Source organism: Pinus tabuliformis, chromosome 2_2 (genome assembly GCF_031772625.1).
Source record: "Pinus tabuliformis cultivar Carrire ecotype Pingquan chromosome 2_2, CPIR1, whole genome shotgun sequence".
Taxonomy (NCBI): domain Eukaryota; kingdom Viridiplantae; phylum Streptophyta; class Pinopsida; order Pinales; family Pinaceae; genus Pinus; species Pinus tabuliformis.
Window position 1 is genome coordinate 201725330 of NC_142300.1, and position 20325 is coordinate 201745654.

A 20325-nucleotide genomic window follows, 5' to 3' on the forward strand; every position below is an offset into this window, starting at 1 on the left:
CACGAATATACTAAGAAATGATGCATAAGTGATAAAAAATGAAGGGTTGAGCAAAGTAAGTAGGCCAAATGAGCCCAAATTGTTACCAAAATTTGGGGCTCATCACTCTCCCACGTCTTCATGACCACCGATCCTATGGAATCAAAAGCTTCCAAACTCTGGAGTCATGTCACCGATATGTTCAAGAGTTTTCCTTCTACACTTATGCTCGTTCTTGATTCTGTGTATCATCCGAAATAATTGCATCCCTTTGTCTCGTGTCGATGATGTGGGATACATCATGGCCCTCCTTCAACATGGTCACTTCCCATCAACTTCAACTCTTTTTTTGGGAAGCTGGCTGTGAGACTACTTTCAGTACCTTAGAGCTTTCATGCCCTAATAGCAAGTTCTTCACACTCGACGAAAATTTCACATCATTGGATTTCTATCGGGTGATTTCATAGGTGTTCGACTTCGATTCCTTTGTCCCATGGATTGTGTTATTGGTACATTGAGAGACATTGTCATTATTGGTGGTTTCTTTTGTGATTGTTAATGGTTCACATCATTGACCATTAAGCAAGCAACTTTCTAGCATGTTCGACTTCAACACATTCCTCCACATGTTAGGATTTGTACCTTGATCAAGTTGTGTTGGAGTGCAAGACCTTGGGATCAAACTACAAAATTCCAGGTTGCAAGGCGATGTGACATGATCATTCTAATATAAATTTCTCTTTTACATGGATGGTTGTGACCATACCATGAGTTGTTATATGTGATCCTTCTCATTATTGGATGGCTACGACCATACCTTGGTTTTGATATGATCCTCTTTATTGGATGGCTGCGCCCATGCCTTAGATCCATTTATATGATATTTATCTAGATGGCTACATTGATACCATGATTCATGTATCATTTGACAGAGTTTTCAGTGATATATATTTATCTATGCTTACTTGCAGGTTTTCCAATGACAAACTCTGGTTCCCCACATCTACTTGTAAAGCATTGCACTCCTCACTTTAGTTCGGCCTTCACGCTTTAGGGGGCATTTTTTAAACTACAATTTTTCACTGTCCCTGTACTCCCCATTCCACGATATTGGAGGAACTATACAGTGAACCCTATATGATTTCCCATCATGAAGAAACTCCCATCATGTCCCTCTTCATGAGCAGAACAATTCCCTTTTGCATAATTTCCCAATAATCTTCCTTTTACCTTAGTTTACAAGACCGACACTAATGACCCATTTCCTTCTCATGCTAATTTGCAGAGATTAATACCAGGACTAGCATCATTCGACACTACTGAGAATTTTCTGAGTCACGCCGATCCTCTTTTGGCAAGTTTTTTAATTATGGAGTCAAAGCTTCCAAGTCTAGAAGCTTTGTAATGGAAGTTGGGTAGATGGTTGGGCTGGATGGAGCTGAGGAAATTAGTTTGGGCTCCTTTCCCCTATTAGGATGGAACAAACCCAAGAGATAAGGCCTTCTCCTATGATAAGATGAACCATCTCCCCTCCATCCAAGCTATATAAACCCCTCCTTTTAGAAGCTAAACTAGTTTCAGTCTTAGTATTTTTGGAGCTTGAATAACAAACAAGATATTATAGCTTGTAGCTCTCTAGTTTATGTTTGAGGTAGAATAGTGTGTTTGGTTTGCTTTGAGACTAAAGGGAAGAAGCCTTAAAACTTCCATTGTTGGGGCTATCCATGAGATGCTAGCAAAAGTGTGGGAAACTGGATACATCGGAGGAGATCAACAACGTCAAAGCATTGGTTCTAATCTCTTTCTGAACTTATATGAATAAAACTATTAATTGATTTCCTACATTAAAGTGTTATCTTACATTCAATCGCTTAATGTTCCTTGACTTGTTAAATAGGTTGAATGCAATTTGTATGCTATCACGTTTGTTGTTGTTTGTTTGCTTGTTCCAGGTATTTGAAGGAAGGAAACAAAAAGTAGATGGAGTAAGGAAGTAGGATCATCACCAAGCGGAATAGCATTCTAAGAGGTAGGCCCTCTTATCTGATTCTATCTTAAGGAAGTTTCCCATAGATTGTTTGTTTATGGCTAAACAAGTTCTCTCAGGCTAGAGGAATTATCTGTGTCCACATCGAGAATTTACCTACACCACAGGAGGTGCATAAAGATGACGGTAACATGCTCAGAAATTTTAGGTCAATCTAGTCTACTGTTAGAGAGATATGCATAAAACAATTTTTCTAGAGGAGGTTATTCTGAAATGCTAAAGGAAGGTCTGAATTTCTACAGGATGGTTGAGAAGAAGATACAAGAGGAAAATCCAATTGGATAAACAGGTAAAAGGGTCATGTATTTGTCAGGGAAGGTTGAGAGAGGTCCCCCAACACCACTTTCAACACTCATCCACTCCATCAAACCAAAATTCATCTTCCATTAGGGGAATTTTGAGGTCTAAAATAGACCTCCTAAGAAAAATGTACAATGAAAATTAAATTTATAAGAACCAATAGGATTCAAGATATGATGTCAACCACTGGGGATGATTCCCCATTTTGGAGTGAAAAAGTAAAATGATTCAAAAATAATAAAATAATAAAACTACTTTTTCAACTCATATTTTCGACTCATCTCCCTAAGGTTTTATTGAAATTTCAAGTGGGAGTACTCATTGGATAAAAAATTTAATTCATCATTCAAGGAGTACCCATGTTGCATACTTTTGATGGACCCTGCTACACGAAAAATGAGAAATACATTAAAAAACGTGATTGCAATCACATTTTTAAAGTATTTCTAATTTTTCATGTAGTAGGGTCCATTGAAAGTATGCAACATGGGTAATCCTTGGATGAAGAATCAAAACTTTCATCCAATGAGTGTTCCGTTCAAAATTTGAGTAAACCCATAGGGAGATAAGTGGAAAATACGAGTTAAAAAAATAGTTTTTTCTTTTTTCCCTCTAAAATTTGATGATGTAATCAAATCCTTTTTTATTATTTCCACTATTATTTTATAATTTCCTGAGGAGGCCAATTTTAGACCTCAAAATTCCCCTAATGAAATTCCGCTCTTCCATGCATGAAAAAATAAGAAAAAATCTTTGTCATCAACTTTTCCACCACCTACACCACCCATTGATGATTTTAGCCCTATGCTTACACCTCCTATGAATTTCCATCAATCCCACATGCAGTAATGAGGTCACAAAGAGGAATTAATAATTACTATTACAAGAAGAGGATTCCTCCTATAGCAATCTGCACAATTACAACAGAACTCAACATCAATTCTTTTTTCACTGACACAGAAGAAGATCTAGCAAACTTGATCATCATGAAGCCATTTATGAAGATTGATAAGGGGCACACCCTCCTTAGTAATAATTCCATACACTCCACCACCAGTAGATTGAACACTGGAAACAAACTTGCACACAACAATTTTATCAGTCAAATAATCATCAAGCTATGAAGACCTGTGCAGAAGCAAACAAAGGAAATTAGCACCTCTAGAGAAGCATGGATCGATCATCAACTCATCAGCACCATGCATGCCTCTCCTTAAACTCATCATGATATGGAGCCCCAAAACAACATGCATGCATCTACATCAGCTCGACATCAGATAGACACAGGTATGCAATTGTTCTTCACCTATCCTCTTGAGCATATTAAGGTAAAAAAAATGTTTTCGATGCACATAAGAGAAGGTATTATAGGCTGAAGGTGGCTAGTAAAATTGCCCACCCTTGAATAGAAATACTACATTTTCCTTGAAAACACATGCAATGTGAATAATTCAAAGTGGGCAAGGTGATTATTACAAGGAGAGAGAAATGATTACAGTTAATAGAGATAATGGTCCACACGAGGAAACTCGGGTTAATGCATAGTCACTAAAACGCTCCAAGATTTTAATAAATAGAGGATATTATGTGATGGCTCGACTTCATTTTCACCATCACTCATTCCAAAAATGGGTAGAGGAAGAACAACCTAGTACCTAGGGTGCCATCGATGAGTTTCAAACACAGTCTGCTAGCGCTACAGGTAGGCCTACAAGTCCTATAGGAGGGCCAAAAGGAGCTACAAGAAGAGCTGGAAGGAGAAAAAAGGTGTCAATATTGTCTCAAAACTTCATACATAGCCATAATTTATCTGAGAATAAGTAAGTTCCACCCTTCTTCCTCATTTCCAGATCCAATTGCATGAGAAGTTTGTTTGAAATTAAGAGCCTGTAACAGTCAATTTATTAGTAGGAGGTATTTTTGAAGTTTGTTGTGGTTAAAAGATGACAAAATAGTTTGGTTGAGATCTGTTCAAGCACCATTCTTCCTCAATAATACCAAACAATTTACCATTGTTTCACCACTGAGATTATTTAAATTTTTTGGGTTCCACACCTACATAACATCAAGGAGGAATACTAGGAGAAATGGGTGGAGGATTTAATAGAAGGGAAGAAAATTTTGACACCAGTGAGGAGGAAAAACACTAGAGAACCCATAACTAAGTAACTCAAGCCACCAATGACTTTTCTATAGGAGACAATGGAGCTTCTACATGAAAAACAAGGCTGCTACAGGAGACAAAGTAGGTGCTACAGGAGAGATTTTGTCGGCTACAAGATTGTCCCAAGAGGAAAAAATGGGACCTATCTTGAGAATAATTGGCCAAAAACCCCTAGAACTTTGAAGGAGTCTACAAGGAAGGGGTAAGTACTTGATCTATCACCTCTTAAAAACAAAATTTCTGTGATTTTTTGCAAAATTCCTCCACTAAACATCCTGTAGCAGAACCATAAAAATTTGAAGTGTGGAGTTTTCTTGTGAGGATGAGCATTATGATGGGAGAATAAACTTGTTTTGAAATTGGAATACCATTTTTCACCTCACTTATCAACAGGAAGCACTCCTCCTCTTTCCATAAGTTGAAATCCTAAGTGCTCTGAAATTGATAATTGGTAGCAGGGTTCCCTTGCAAAAACCTTGAGAACGCAATGAAAAATTTTCTTGACATGGATAGAGAAGCTTTTCTGGACTTGAAGAGATAGTCAGCGATGGCTTTGATGAAGAAGAAGATGGTGGAAATTAAAAAAAAACGTTGAAACATAAGAAAAAGTGCCTAAAAAATAAGAACAAAGGATAAAATGATATTAAGAAGCAAATTGAAGAGATAACCTCCCTCCAATCCAAAAGAAAGGAGCCCCAAGCCTCTTAAAAGAAGCCAAGAACCAGGGGAGCCATGACCAAACAACTAAAATAAGAATATTCCCTACTATAGGAAGGCAAAAAGTTTCTATAGGAAAGTTTTGGATAGCTACAGGACAGATCAGGGAGGCCACTAGGGCCATGAATGAGGCACAATGAGGTCACTAAGTTTCTTGGAGGATGAGCAACACTTTCAGCAGGTTGGTATGATGGGCCTCAAAATTAGACATGAATTAAGGCCCATTTGAATATCCTTCAGCACATTAAACCTCTCTTTTTGCATTATATGACATCTTTTTAACTTTAATATGTTCATTAGGAAGTTTTATGGATAATTTCATATTTGCGCCTAACATTAATTTTTTTTGTAGAATATTGTGAGAATATTGGGCAGATTATGAAGATTTGGAGGAGGAGATAATTTAGGGACTTTCTCCCTATTATAGGAGGATCAATATTTGATAATAAATCAACATGATATCATGAAATAATGCACAAATTCTGGAGCTCCAATGATTGAGAAAATCTAGGAATGTGTTCCCTATCATTTAATGCAGATTCCTAGTGTAGGGAACTAGATCGACTATTTGAGGGATTTTGGAGGGAAAATATTCATCCTTTGAAGGAGAATGCTTCATAATCATTTTTTATAGGTACTAATTCAAATTTTCCTCTATGGGTTTGTTTTTACTTAGTTTTCTTGTGGAGAAAACTTATATTTTTGCAGCTCCATATTTCATTTCTAGTAGGGATGTAATTAGATTGATTCAAATAATGAAGCTTGGTGTTATTTTTAGCTTCTAATGCTTGGTGTCCTTCATAGTACTCTAATTTTCCTTGGGCTTGGTCATTCCAAGAGCTTCATATCCCTTTTGTATAATTTTCTTTTCCTCTTTTCACTTCTTATTTGCATGCATATCTTGTTTATGTTTTTCATATTTATGCATTTAATATCGATGATTTCTTGTTGTAGGATTGGGTTAAATGGTTGAAGTGAGTTATTTCGAAGGTTATTTACAGATTCAAAAGCATTATTGCATCCTTGGGAAAACTTTTAGAGGTCATAGTAATCATTTAGCTACTTGGATTAGTTTACTTATTCACAAATCTAAAATATCTGGAAGTCCCTTGTAGCAAATAGCAGTGAGTTTTTGCTATTTCTTCGAAGATGCTAATGAGCTTCATTTGAGTTTATTCCACTTGCATTATATCATAAAAAAATTTAAGTTAATAACAAAATTCTCCCATTTCATTTTCACTTAATCAGGTTAGTCATTTGATAGGTTAACTAGCTCACTAGTTCTCGAATTTTCATATTTTAGACTAGTAATTTTATGTTATTTTTTAGCACATGTTAACATGGGTATTTTTGAGTTATTCCACTTGGAATGGAGACCTGATACATTATATTCAATAAATAAAAATTGTCCCATCCCATTTGTATTTGATTTACTTGTTCATTCTATGAATTATATCTTAATGTAGCAAACCTATAACTTCCTATAGCAAACACTGTGACTTCTTGTAGCACTCCTCTAGCACGTGTAAACTTTACTATCTTTTCTCATAAATATTGGTTTTGTCTCTTAGGGTTAATTCATAACCCCTAGGCTCTAAATTGATGATTCAGGAAGAATGAAACACCAATTAGGACATGCATTTTTAAAAAGTAGATTAGGCCTATTTATTTGAATTCATTCTCCTATGATTTCAATTAAAAATTGTTGTTATTGCCAAAGATTAATTTATTTTCAAATTAACATTTCCATTTATGAAATTATTTTAGGATTTGATTTCATTGCATTCACTTCAATACATCATGATAGTGAAAGAAGGACACATTGTATGTTGCACATATAGTGTCGATACCTATTAAGTTTATACGAACCCTGGGTTGATAATTAGAGTTGGTAGCCTTGGGATTTGAAACATTATTGTTGCAATACTAAGGCTCATTAGCAACAAACTAGATTTTTAAACATTCAAATTGGGTTGGTCAAACAAATACCTCAACCCACTATGACCACTCATCAAAATGAAACTCTTGCTAAGAAGATAATGTCTCCACATCTTTAATGCATAAATGAATGGCTTCCAATTCAAGATCATGAGTCTTGTAGTTTGTCTCATGCTCATTCACCTTCCTTGTCTAATAAAATAATACCTATACATTCTGCATTAAAACTCCACCAATTCCTCTCTTTCAAGTGTTTTTACACACCATGAACTCTTTATCAGTATCTATAATCTTTAGAACTAGAGAATTCGTAAGAAAATGCTTCAATTGTGCAGAACTAGCTGCACATTATTCTGTCCTTTCAAATTTCATTCCTTTTCTCTATAAAGACGTAATAAGATAGGAAATCCATGAGAAGTTCCTAATGAACTTCTTGTAATAACATGCTAATCCCATGAATGATCTGACCTCATCAACATTCCTAGCAGTATTCCATTCCATGATAGCTCTGATATTTTCGAGGTCCACTGCTATACCTTCCTCTAAAACCACATGCCCCAAGTAAATAAATTTTTTCTAAAAGAAACTAAAATTACTAAGCTTGGCATGCAAGTTATTAACGCTTTGTAATTGCCTCCAATCTAAGGAGAGGAACCATAGAGGTAACCATTTCCAACCTAAGAGAGGGCTCTCTCTCGATCAAATACTAGATCTGACCTCTATTTAAATCGGGGGGTTATATTAGGGATTAAAAGGTGAAATGATTGAATATAGTTCCTTGCAACACAAGCCAAGAGATCCAATGGGCATTGAGTCAAGAGGCCTGAAAAGAAAACAAATCTGGGAAATCCACTCTAAAATTCGTCAACAGAGGCAAGATAGACATATGGATTGTCCCAAAATTAGAGGGTTATAATTGTAGTGGGATGGAAAGAGAAACATTCAGGTGGGCATCAAGGTATTATTTGTAGAATACCTTGAAACCATGCAAAATAATTTACAGATAGATGTTAGTAGGAAAAAATCAGAGTATTATGAGAATGAATTCTTACATGTTTCTTAATCTAAACAACTAAATATATATGAAAGACCTGGAAAAAAAAATAATACGTACATAGAGAAGACAAGCACCAACCAATACATTACAAAAGACTTTACCGAGATACAAGGGGAAGGTTTGATGAATCTGGTCGAACAAGACTTTGTGCCTGCTCCCAACGTGCTTAAGATGCCGCCGTGGATCTATCCACTCGAATAAGGCTTAGTTGTGTTCCACATAAAGTGAATCTCTCTAATCAGTAGCTTGCTACCTACCCTCTTTCTTCTGGGAGACCGGCTAAAGAGTCAGGATGAATAGTCAGAGTCCCACTCGATCGGGGCTTTGTACACCTATTTCTGGATATCGCTGGTTGCCAATAGATGGAAGGTCGAGGCTTCACCCCCAACTACAGTAGGGAAGAGGTAGTTGCAAGATAGAGCTCCATAGCTTCATACCTACCATCCTCCCATTCGTAAGGTGCTGGTGCTCGCTAGAGCTGGCTAGGTTCATACCTACCATCTCCCGTTCGTGCCTATAACAGATAGTTACTTAGGAAGGTGTTGTAGTTCGCTTGCCATCCTCCCTGCAGATTGAATCCAATCTTGCAAAACCCAATTTTATTGAATTTCAGGAAAAGGAATACAATAGCTCAAGGAGCCCAGAATAGTGCTACAAGTCACCAAAATCCACTCCTTTACACATTAAAATTACAATAATATATAGGAAACAATTCTCCCCTAGGATTAGGAAGTCGAATATAACCAAATTTCCAAAGATAGCAGCACTTACATTGAAGTTTGGAATTGGCTGCCATGAAAAATGGACCATACTGTTGAAAATTAGGGGTTACTTCAGGAGCTCGTATTGCCTAAATCATGAAAAATGTGTAAAATTTGGAGGATCTTTTTGTAGATCATCTTGTTCTAAGAAAAAGTTTCTCTTAGTTTTTTGAGATTCATCTCTATTTACCCAAGATCTGCATTTGAAAATTGTGTTAAAAAGGAAAATTTTGAATCCTGAAAATTAGCACTCAAAGATCCATTTGATTCTCCCAATCTGTAACACCTGTGGGAAAACTCAAAAAGGTTAATTTTCCTTAATCCATGCTTAACCGTAACCTCTCTCATATTCTATAACTCATCCTCGTTTACCCAAAAACTATCTCAGAAGTTAACTGGGTAGAAGGGTGAAAATGTCCAGTAAATCCCCTGTTTTCAGTTATGACATCCATCTCATGGTTCAAAAAGGTTTACAAACCCTATGCAATACCTTGAGCATAGAATAGATGAGCATCTAAAATATTTTGTTCTACCCCAAACATACAGGAAGTTGAAGCAACTGCCAATGCATGCAAAAGAATGTACAAATACGAATGAAGAGAAAATTCAAAGGATGTTCCATGAGTGTTACCTCGAGTTGAGGCGGCTTTTCCTCTGACTTTCATCCAATCCAGTTCCATCTGAGAGAATAAGAAATGATGTACATTGTTCTTTCTTATAGCCTGTAAGTTGTCTGAAACTATTCTATTATGTCCATAATCAATCATGAGTGCACCACCACCATATTAACATAAGCATACCATAGTTTCTCGAATTCACCATCAACAATCTCAAAGTCAGGCTTAGATTCACCTAGTGTTTGCATTGTCCCAATATCAAGAGTTGTGATGTGTTTTATGAGGATTAGTTCCTCAATTGGAATTTCTTTGTTAGGTATAGGAAAATAATTCCTTCTACTACTTAGGGAAGTCTTTCACCACCTTCACTATTCACAATAACTTTGGTACTAAAATCAACAACAGTTTAGATATGTTTTCAACCTTTGCCTCCTCTATTTTCAAGTAATTCTCCAGTTGTCCACCACAAAGACAATGCTCTTGATTGTCATGAAAAGACTTTTGTTCAATTGCTACCTTTACCCAAAACTGGCTACTAATAAAATAGTATGAGCTATGAAATCCTTAAATTTGGGAACGCGACTAAATGAGCTCAATATGCTCATGAATTGGCGTGAAAATTATAGAGTTCCAACATTGGCTTCATCTAGGGAGGGTGGCTCCTTTAGGATGTGTCAAGAACCACATATATCTGAATTTGCATATTAGTGCCTCGGTCATTGGGTAGATCCCTTTCTAAAACTGATCCATAAGCTGAAGAACTCTGTCGCTGAGACTTACACACTAAAAACTAAAAACTAAAAACACCTTTGAAAAATAACACTAAAAACAAACCAAACTGCAAGATGTTGAAAAATAATGCTCAAAATGTTGAGCTTATTCACACAGCCTCCTCCTCTAACAGCTCGAAAACTTGCAGAATCAAGTGATATCAAAATTCCAGTGTAACCAATCAAGAAAATTCCTCCTTGATTGATTCTCCCAATCAGATTCTTTGTACAACAATAAATATTTACAATTTGGCACCCAAAAACATAGCAGACAATGATCTGCATCATCATTGAACACTGCAATAATTACCTTCACTGTTGATTGTATTAAATGCCATTGGATCCTGAAAAACATGAAAATTTACCTCCCACTAATCTAGCAGAAACAAGGTACCTTTTCCTCTTGAATCTGATCTGTCTTCATAATGTACCTCAACAAGAGTGTGTTCCTTGTCTTCAAATTTTTTTGAACAAGTAAGTGAGCAAATTTCCTCCTGAAATAAAGATTCAAAACATGAAACATGAGAAGAAAAAAATGAATGATTGTCCTCAATTACCTGGTCCTCTACAATTTGAACACATTGTAGATAATATTCATATGTTGTAGTGGAAACAACTTTCTCTTCACCAACTGATGGTTGATTAGAATTCTATTTAGTCAAGGCAAACTTGGTTTGCTGGAAATTTTCCTGAACTGGATGGCATCTAGGATTTGATTCTTTCTCATGCTATTGGAAGGAAATTTCAAGCAAGGCCTCTTGAAGTTCCTCATTCATCAACTCTTCATCACCATAAACACTTTCTAAATGATGAATAAAACCTTGAAAATTATGCAACAATCTTTTACCAGCAGTAAATATGGATATTCTTCTTTAAAATTTTCATAATACATCATATGAAAATCAGCAAGTGAATAAATACAACCAGGTGACAAACCTTCATACCATGATCTTTCTTGTTCCTCCAAGGTGTCCATGAACATCTTCATCAGAAAATATTCAAGAAACTAAATCTGCAACATATGTACATGCATGTGAAATTTGAACAAGTGAAGAGCTACGTACTCTCCTCCATAATTTGTGAATATGGGAAAATATTTTTGCCAGTGTACACAAGGCATGCAATTTGGAAAACTTGGAATATGATCTCGTTTTAAAGGAGAATACCTTCTGGATATAGAACTCATCTCAATTTCTAGATCCTGCTGCGAGTGGAGTCTTTAGATCAAGTTGGAGTTGACTGGAGTCACCAGGTGGGATGCTTCAGCCTTTATGTGCTTGACTGACTGATGTCCACCATCAACAAATAAGATCTAAACTTTGATGATATTTACTAGGGAATATGAAACCTTTCGTTTCCCCAGTATGGTCACCAAGATGTTAATGCTTTGTAATTTTCTCTAGGATGATGAGAGGAACCACATAGGTAATATTGGGATGGGGTCCCCTGTTAGCACCTAAATCTGCCTTAGGCTAAAAGAAGGCAAAATCCAGGGTAACCACAAACCACACTCAGTCTGGTAGCTAGCCCTACCAAAACAGGAGAGGGATCTCTCCAGGTCACGCTCAGTGAAAATCAAACGAGTAGGGTCTGAGAATGACTTAAAATGGATACATATTTTAGGCTAGGCAAATAAATATGAAAGAGGTATTTTGATGAATGACTGAGTTTTCTAGGATGTATGGGACCAAGGAACAACATGAGCAGAGAATTTAACTCAAAGACCCAGATTATTTCGTGAGGCAAGATAGGCAGAAAGTATAGCAATTAGTTTTGAAATAATATGAAGTGGAGATATTGTTTAAGAGGGTGAAAAGGGCATAAATACATGAATCCTTTTCAACAGAAGAAAACATAGAACATGAAAACTTTTCCAAGGCAGAGCAGTAAACTGAATTCTACCTTTTCTTACCTAGAAGCTTTCACTGGAAATGAATATGAATGAACTGTGAAACATAACGGAATGCATATGAAACAGGAAGAAAATACATTTTCTAAATTCACGCCACAGGAATCTCATCAACCATAGCTGCAACCTTTCACTAATTCTCTGTCAAAATGTACAGTGAGTAATTGAGTTTCTCTCCCACTATTTCCCAGAAACTCCCACCAACCCTTTACAAATGGTTTTTCATACAATAAATAGACTCTGCCATCAGGAAATGGATCGACCCAAAGTTGGGGAGTTTTTTAAATCATTACAAACTGGAAATGAAAAGCCAATCATTAGTGACAGGTGTAGCATTAAAAAAAAACAAAACTGTAGCATAGATTTTTTGAGTGACTGCTCGCCTTCCTTTGCCACTTGGATAGAAGCCAACCTTTAACGAAAATGTTTTTTTTAACTTTTCCTTTTGATGCCAAGAAAAATGTATTTTTAATGAACGGGCTCACTTGGAGAAAATTTCAAATTTAATTCTCGCGGAGCGGAAGTGATTTTGGCCTTTGGGTCTCTGTGCACCACGCCAAAAGATGTATGCGTCATGCCACTTTGGAGCGGGTTTTAAGGCACTTCCTGGAGTCCAAATTGAGACCAAGTATGCTTGTTGGAAAGCCCTACCTGTCTACTTTCTAACCGAAGTGGAATTTCTAAATTTGGATGCCATTTGTCCCTCCAAAATTGCAATCTCCCAAGACGGCTTCCTGTGTGTCAAAATAGGGGCAAAGATGTCATTTTTTGGGTGTTTTTGACCTTCTGAGGACTCAAAATTGGCCCAAACTTCTTGGACATGCACCAGAAGTCGTAATTTTCCATGGAAAATCCAAAAATATAATATTTTTTCCATTTGGAGCTCCGTAGCGAAAGTGCGCACCAGGTGGCGCGGTGCACAGGGAGAAAAAACCTGTTTTTTGTGCACAAAATTTCAAAATGCAAAAATTTGCTCCAAATTTCTTGAAATTTGGGCTGTACCTTCTTTATCACATGCCATGCTAGACCAATGAAGCCTCGGCCAAGATTCAGAGCCGATCTTGCTCTTTTTTCCTCTTTTGTCTTTTTGTCACCTTCCTCAATTTCGCCTTTAGGCTCCTGATTCTTGCTTTGGAGCTCATGTTTCGGGCCATGTAATGGTGAGTCATGCGCCTCAGCATTACTTTTTCCATATTAGCCTTATCCAACAGCAGCTCCAAGTGAACGTTCACTTTCTCTAAAACATACTCCCGATCCTCATCTCTTTGCTCCATAGGTCTACCTTATGTCGCCATGATGTGTTGCCAGTTTTCCTTGATCAATTGCAACTCTATCTCAGCTTTCCGATCCTCAAGTTTTTTGTTCGTCTGCTCCAAATATTTCATATTCCATTTGGCTCTCTCTAAGTCAAGGGATAAGGCCTGCATCTCTGTTTGCTGATCTTGGATGATCTCTTTAACCTGTGCACTTTGCGGATCCGTATCTATATCATCATCATGAAGGAGAACGAATTCGGTCTCTCGTTCACCTGATGGCCCCTCATCATGCATTGGCTCCTTACCTCTATCCTATACCTGTAGTGCTAATGTTGGAAGCGAGGCCCCTTCCACCCCGGGTGGAGATAACACTCGCTTTTCTGCTGCAAACAAGCATCTAGCACCCCTCTGATATGTGACGAATACCGACACACTGGCGATCTCATGGTGCTCATACTGATGAGAAGGTTCCCCTGTCTCAAATCTAGTCTCTGAAGGTCCCTGTGAAGCTTAGAAGAAGTCACGAGAGATGAAATCATCCCAAGTGATACCCTGTAAATCAAGCCGATGCACCACCAAAATCTTGATGAGAACAAAGTGACAAATGCTGTTGAACTGCTGCTTAGGGGTTTTGTGTTGCACAAGGGCGGTCATCCTCTCTATCTTTCAGCATATGAAATATGGGATGTTCATCATGCGTACCTAGGTGAAATGCATGATCAACCTGATGTGATAAGCATATAACTGGGAGAAACGACCTTCACAATTGAAATACTTCATAATTAACTTCATTACAGGGGCATATTCATCTTTAAGATATCAGAAGGGAAATACCCTCTTAAGCTACCTCAAGAAAGTAGGTTTAACATATGGCTCATAATGTTGTTGGTCAATTTTTTGTCTCTTATTCCATGGCTCTCCAATATTAGGCATGCCGGTAGCTAATGAGATAGAGTCCGGTGTAAGTGTGAAAGTAACCCCTGCCAAAGTAACTTGAGCACCATGTAAATGTAGAACAAATAGGTGAGCCAACTCATGGTGGAATTGAACATTTGCAACCTTTTCACAAAACTCATAACATGATTGAAACCAAAAACAAGAGATGACAAAAGGGTAGGCCTGCAATTCTGTGAGGGTAGTCGGTTCTTCTCTAACATGTCTGCCACTTTCGTGAGGCCTCCGAGGTGCACGTTCTTCCATGGGTGAGTCACTGTGAGTTTCCTCCTCATAGTCGGATGAATGATCAGATGACATAATTGATGTTATGAAAGCTGCTTGGAGAAATGAATGTTGGTCGCAAGACTGTGTTGGACTGTTATTGTGATATGTTGAAATCTGTCACCAAGGGAGCAATCTAACAGGGACTGTTAGGGAGGGAAAATATGAAGGGATTAGGAGTATTAGGATAGATTTTATTTAGGGCAGTGTAGGAGGGTTTGGGAACTTTGCATAGGGTAGGGTTTGGGGTTTTTGCACTGGGCAGATGGGTGAAAGGGAATTGGGGATAAGGGTGTAGTAAATTTAGGGGATGGGGGCAATGACCTTCAAAGGGATATGGTATAAGGAAAAAGGGAATGAGGGAAAAAGGGACAAATGGGATGAAAGGGGAAACTTGGTGACAAAATGATGAATTTGCAACGCTTAATAGCAATTGATATAAGGATTTTTAGAGGTAGGGTTTGGGAATTTTGTTTCAATATTTGGAACCATAAACCACCATCATATGACACACAAAAATGGATGAATCATGAGATGTCGACCCTACCTGGCACGTCCAAGGAATTCAATGGCGATCTGGAGGAATTTCGGGCGTTTTTTATGTGTTATATTGTATGCACTATGCCAACCTTTCTATACGCCGCGCCCGTTAGAATTAGCACTGGAGGAACGTGCCCAATGCATCGCGCTGGCCCGGTGCACCACGCCACCCACTGTATGTGCCGCGCTTGTCAAGACACCTTCAACCTCACCCAAAATGCATGATGGCTCACCAAATTCCTTTGAAATGATTTCTCTCCGCCCTTGGCATGTAAAATGACTTTGATTCTTACGAGAAAATCTATATAAAGGCATGGAGTCATGGGTTTGATTTTTGTTTCTTCAAAACCCACTTTGCAATGTTTCATTTTGGCACTTTTTCCAGAACTTAATACAACTCTGTATTTCACATTCTCTTTTTGGATTTTTGACTAAAATGATGAAATTTTTGGCAATTTTTTACAAGAGTAGTTGTCATGGCATTTGGCAAAGGATGACCAGAACCAACATTTCAATTGCTTCATGCTGGAGAAATTTACATATTTAGCATAAGCATTAATTTGACAATTTCCTCTTCAAAACAGAGTTTTGAAGAGGAATCACCCTTTAGAATTATGGATGATGAAAACCTGGAGATGAAACTTATTGAACCTCCCTCTGGCCTGCTGGTGTGTTTGGGTACTCTGAAAACATGACTTATGAAACCCTAGACCTATGACTGATATGATTTTTTTCACATTAAAATACCAAATATTGATTGTCATTTAATGAACTTTGATGAAGAGACCTGAGCCAGCAAGTACAAAACATGGGGGGTAATGCTGACAAGACCCTTCCGTCAGATTTTGGCATGCCCCTAGCTGAATGTAGTTGAGCGAATGGAGCGAGACACCTAAAAATGAAATGCAGAAAGAGTTTTGATCTCTGACGGAGGACTGACAAGACCGACTCTAACATTGGCTCCAATGGGGGATGGTAGCTCCTCAGAGGTGCCAAGAACAACAGATCTCTGGAGGAGTTAGATAGTGCCTTCATGCATTGGGCTATGGAGTCATTATTTCGACAAACAACATGAAACTCTCGACCCATTTATTGATATGGAACTTGACTCAAAGTAACTCAAATTGAACTTAAATGACTCAAAGACTGACTAGACAAACTCAAACCAAAACTGAAATAAAATGGTATTTACAATGAAAATGGAAACAGCAGAAAACTTTTCAGAAATGGTACTGCTTGAGCAACTTACCATTGATCGGCCCTCCTGGGCAATCTTCCCCATTCATTTCCTTCAGAAGAAAGGCATTTTGACCCCGATATGCTACAATCTTGAAGGGACCTTTCCAGAGATTCTTGAACTTACCATGCTTACCCTTTTCCTCATTCCTTGCATCCCACTTCAGCACCACATCATCCAACTGAAATTTTTCCACCTTTGCTTTTCTGTCATAAATTTTCTTAATCTTCTCCTGCAACTTGGATGTGTTTTGGAAAAATTCTTCTCTGGTCTGTTGCAAATGAGTCACTTGATTCAATCTTCTCTGCATAGGATCCTCTTCACTGCCGGCTTCCTGAAGAATTTTGACTACCGGGGTTGCGAGAGAGGTAGGAAAAAATGTGTCAACTCTGTACACAAGCTCAAAGGGGGACATACCAATGGATTTCTTTTGACTGACCTGATCTGCCCAAAGTGTATTGACCAACTTCTTATGCCAGCTCCTCTTGTTGATTTCCAACAACTTCTTAATGATGTTGACTAAAGATTTGTTAGAAGACTCTGCCAATCCATTACCTTGCGAATCATAGGTAGTTGAGTGACCCAAAATGATGTGGTATTTATGAAAAAACTCTACCATCCTTTTTGATTTGAAAGTTGCTGCGTTATTAGTGATTAACTTATTCGGGAAACCAAAGCGAGACAAGATGTTATTTTCAAGGAATGAAATAATTACCACATCTGTAGCTTGTCTGGTGGGAATTTCCTTGATCCATTTCGTGATGTAATTTGTTGCCGTGAGAATCCACCGATGCTGACCAGAAGAAGTGGGATGAATTTCACCAATGAAATTCGACCCCCATTGCTGAAAAGCGGCGCTCACCTTAATGGGCTTAAGTGGCAAAGGCTGTAATTTCTGCCTTCCTGCAAAAATTTGGCATTTATGACAGCTCTTGACAACCTTATATACATCAACAAACAATGTCGGCCAATAGTATTCCGCTCTTAGAACTTTATTTGCTGTTGTTTTCCAAAAAAGGTGACCCCACAATCTCCTTCATGGAAATCCTCCATGACCTGCTTTGCTTCTTCTTCCACCAAACAATTCAAAAGAATGCCACCGGGATCTTTCCAATAAAGTGCAGAATTTAGAATGCAAAACTTGGTAGCCTTTAATTTGAGAGTTCTAGCTTTGTTTCTAGTCATTCCGGGTGGTGGTGACAAATTTTGAAGCACATATATGATATCTGATTACCACAGAGAAAGAGCAAACATTTCAGATACCTAAATTGACGAACCTTCCTCATTCTCATCATACATAGCAGTGATCAGATTTATGTCTAAAACGTGCAAGTTTGATTCGGTCATTAACTTTGCCAATCCCTATCCTTTAACAAGCTTTGCGGGATTTATTTCCACATCATACTCCAACAAAGCTGCAATCCACTTGCCTCGTCTTCCTTCTGGATTTGTCTGCACTAAAACATCTTTGACAGCAGCGTTAGGAACATAAGCCGAAATATGAGAATGCATAATGTATACCCGAAAATCTTTCAATGCTTTCACAAGTGTGAGGGCTTGCTTCTCAATAATGTTTGTAATTTAAGGCTGCATCTCTTATAGTTCGGCTGAAGAAAGCAATTGGTCTTTCTTGATCATCTCTTTTCTGCATCAACACTGCTGCCATAGTATGCTCCGAAGAGAATGAAAGTAATATAAAATCCTGAGTGTATTCCAGGCTGATTAAAACTGGAGCTGAAGAGAGAGCCAATTTGACTAAATTGAAATATTTTACAGCCTCTTTCGTCCACTTCACTTGGATGTCCTTCTTAAGCATGTTTGTAATCTCTCTTAGGTGTTCAGCAAGATTAGGTACAAAGTGGCATAAAAAATTCATTTTACCATTGAAATATTGAATATCCTTCTTATTCCGGGGTAGATTGATTTGTTGAATCGCCTATACACATGCTGGATCAATACGAATGCCATCTTTTGAGATAATGTGCCCAAGTAGTTTGCCCTCCTCCATGGCAAACAAGCTCTTTTTCGGATTCGGCGATAGACCATATTTTCTGCACTTTTGAAAGACAGTTTTCAGATGATACATGTGTTCTTCGCCAGATTTGGAAAAAACCGTCAGATCATCAAGGTATACAACCAAAAAGACATCCTTCTCATTTGCAAAATCCAAGTCCATTTCCCGCTGAAAGGTGGCACCCGCGTTCTTCAAACCAAAAGGCATTTTAGCGTAATGGAAAGTTCCCCACGGAGTGGTGAACACTGTGTTGTCTCGGTCGTCTTCATGGAAAGAAATTTGGTTATATCCAGAATAACCATCAAGTAGTGACATACGAGATGCTCCAATTACTCATTGAAGTATATGATCCATTTTGGGTAGTGGATAGTTATCTTTCAATGAAACTTTATTGAGATTCCTAAAATCAATGCATAAGTGAATCTCACCTGTCTTCTTCCGTACGGGCACCAAATTAGAGGTCTAGTCCGAAAATCTGATGGGAACGATGATTCTTGATTTGTACAACCTGTTTATCTCCTTTTCAATTGATGGTAGCAGTTTTGGATTTAGCCTTCTCAACTTCTGTCTGAAAGGTTTCTGGTTATGCTTAATGACTATAGTATGCTGAATTATACTGGTACCGTATGTCTTCAAGTTAGAATAGTCCCAAGTAGACACATCAGAAAATGAAGACAACAAACTGATATATTTGGCTTTCATCTTTTGTGGCAATGCTTTAGACAGTTTTACCATTTTAGGATTAGCAGTTGTTCCGATATTGACCTCTTCAACACCCTTCTCTATTGGTTGCAATGTTGGTTTGTGGGCTACGTCATCTTGATCAAAGAGTTCTTCTAATGGTATCAAGCCTTTAGGAATAATGTTATCCCTTAGTTGCAACATGTCCATTTGATTGATCTGCACCTCATCTTCACCATCATCATTTTCTACATCAATTGAGGTCTCTTTGAACTTAACTTTGTTTTGCAGAAAATCATCAATCTCCTCATCATCTTGGAAAACTTGCCAATATCTCTGATTGTCGGGGACAGTCAGACGATGCTTGACATGGATTTCAAATTTATTATTGGAGTTCATTGGAATCTTCAAACTACTAGCTGCCTTAGCAAGAGCATCAGCGATGCTATTTTGAACACGAGGCACACATGTCAAGGTATATTCTGAAAATAATTTCAGGATGTCTAGGACTGCATTCCAGTAAGCCCGCATCTGAGGATGCTTTTCTTGATATTCGCCTCTAACCTGCTTAATCACCAATTCAGAGTCACCATATACTGCAATCCTCTTAGCATTCAGCTTTTTTAGAATCTTTAGGCCAGCAATCAGAGCTTCATACTCAGCCTCAATGTTTGAACAATCAAAAGCTAATTTGTAGGAGCATCCCTGCACATTACTAGGCACCTTGTTCGGGGCGGAGAAAGGACTAGGTACCCAAATACCAATTCTAGCACCATCATTTCCCACTGCACCGTCGATATCCATGGTCCATAAACCTTCTTCTTCTTCTTCCAAGTGCTGAAATTCTACTGGCTCTGTTTTTCCTGTTTGCTATCCATTACCTTCAGCTGATCCCTCAACAGTGTTTTGCTGTTCTCATCCTTCTTTCTTCAAAACTTCTCTGAAATTTTCTACTATTTCTGGAATACTTTCTGCTTCTACTAACTGACTATCAACATCACTAAAACTATCTGAATACAAAACAAAAGACTCTAGATCTGTATGTACATAATTAATTGGATGATTAATGGGTTTCTCCTTGCTTGTAATCATGTATTTAATTTTTTGTTCCCGATACAGT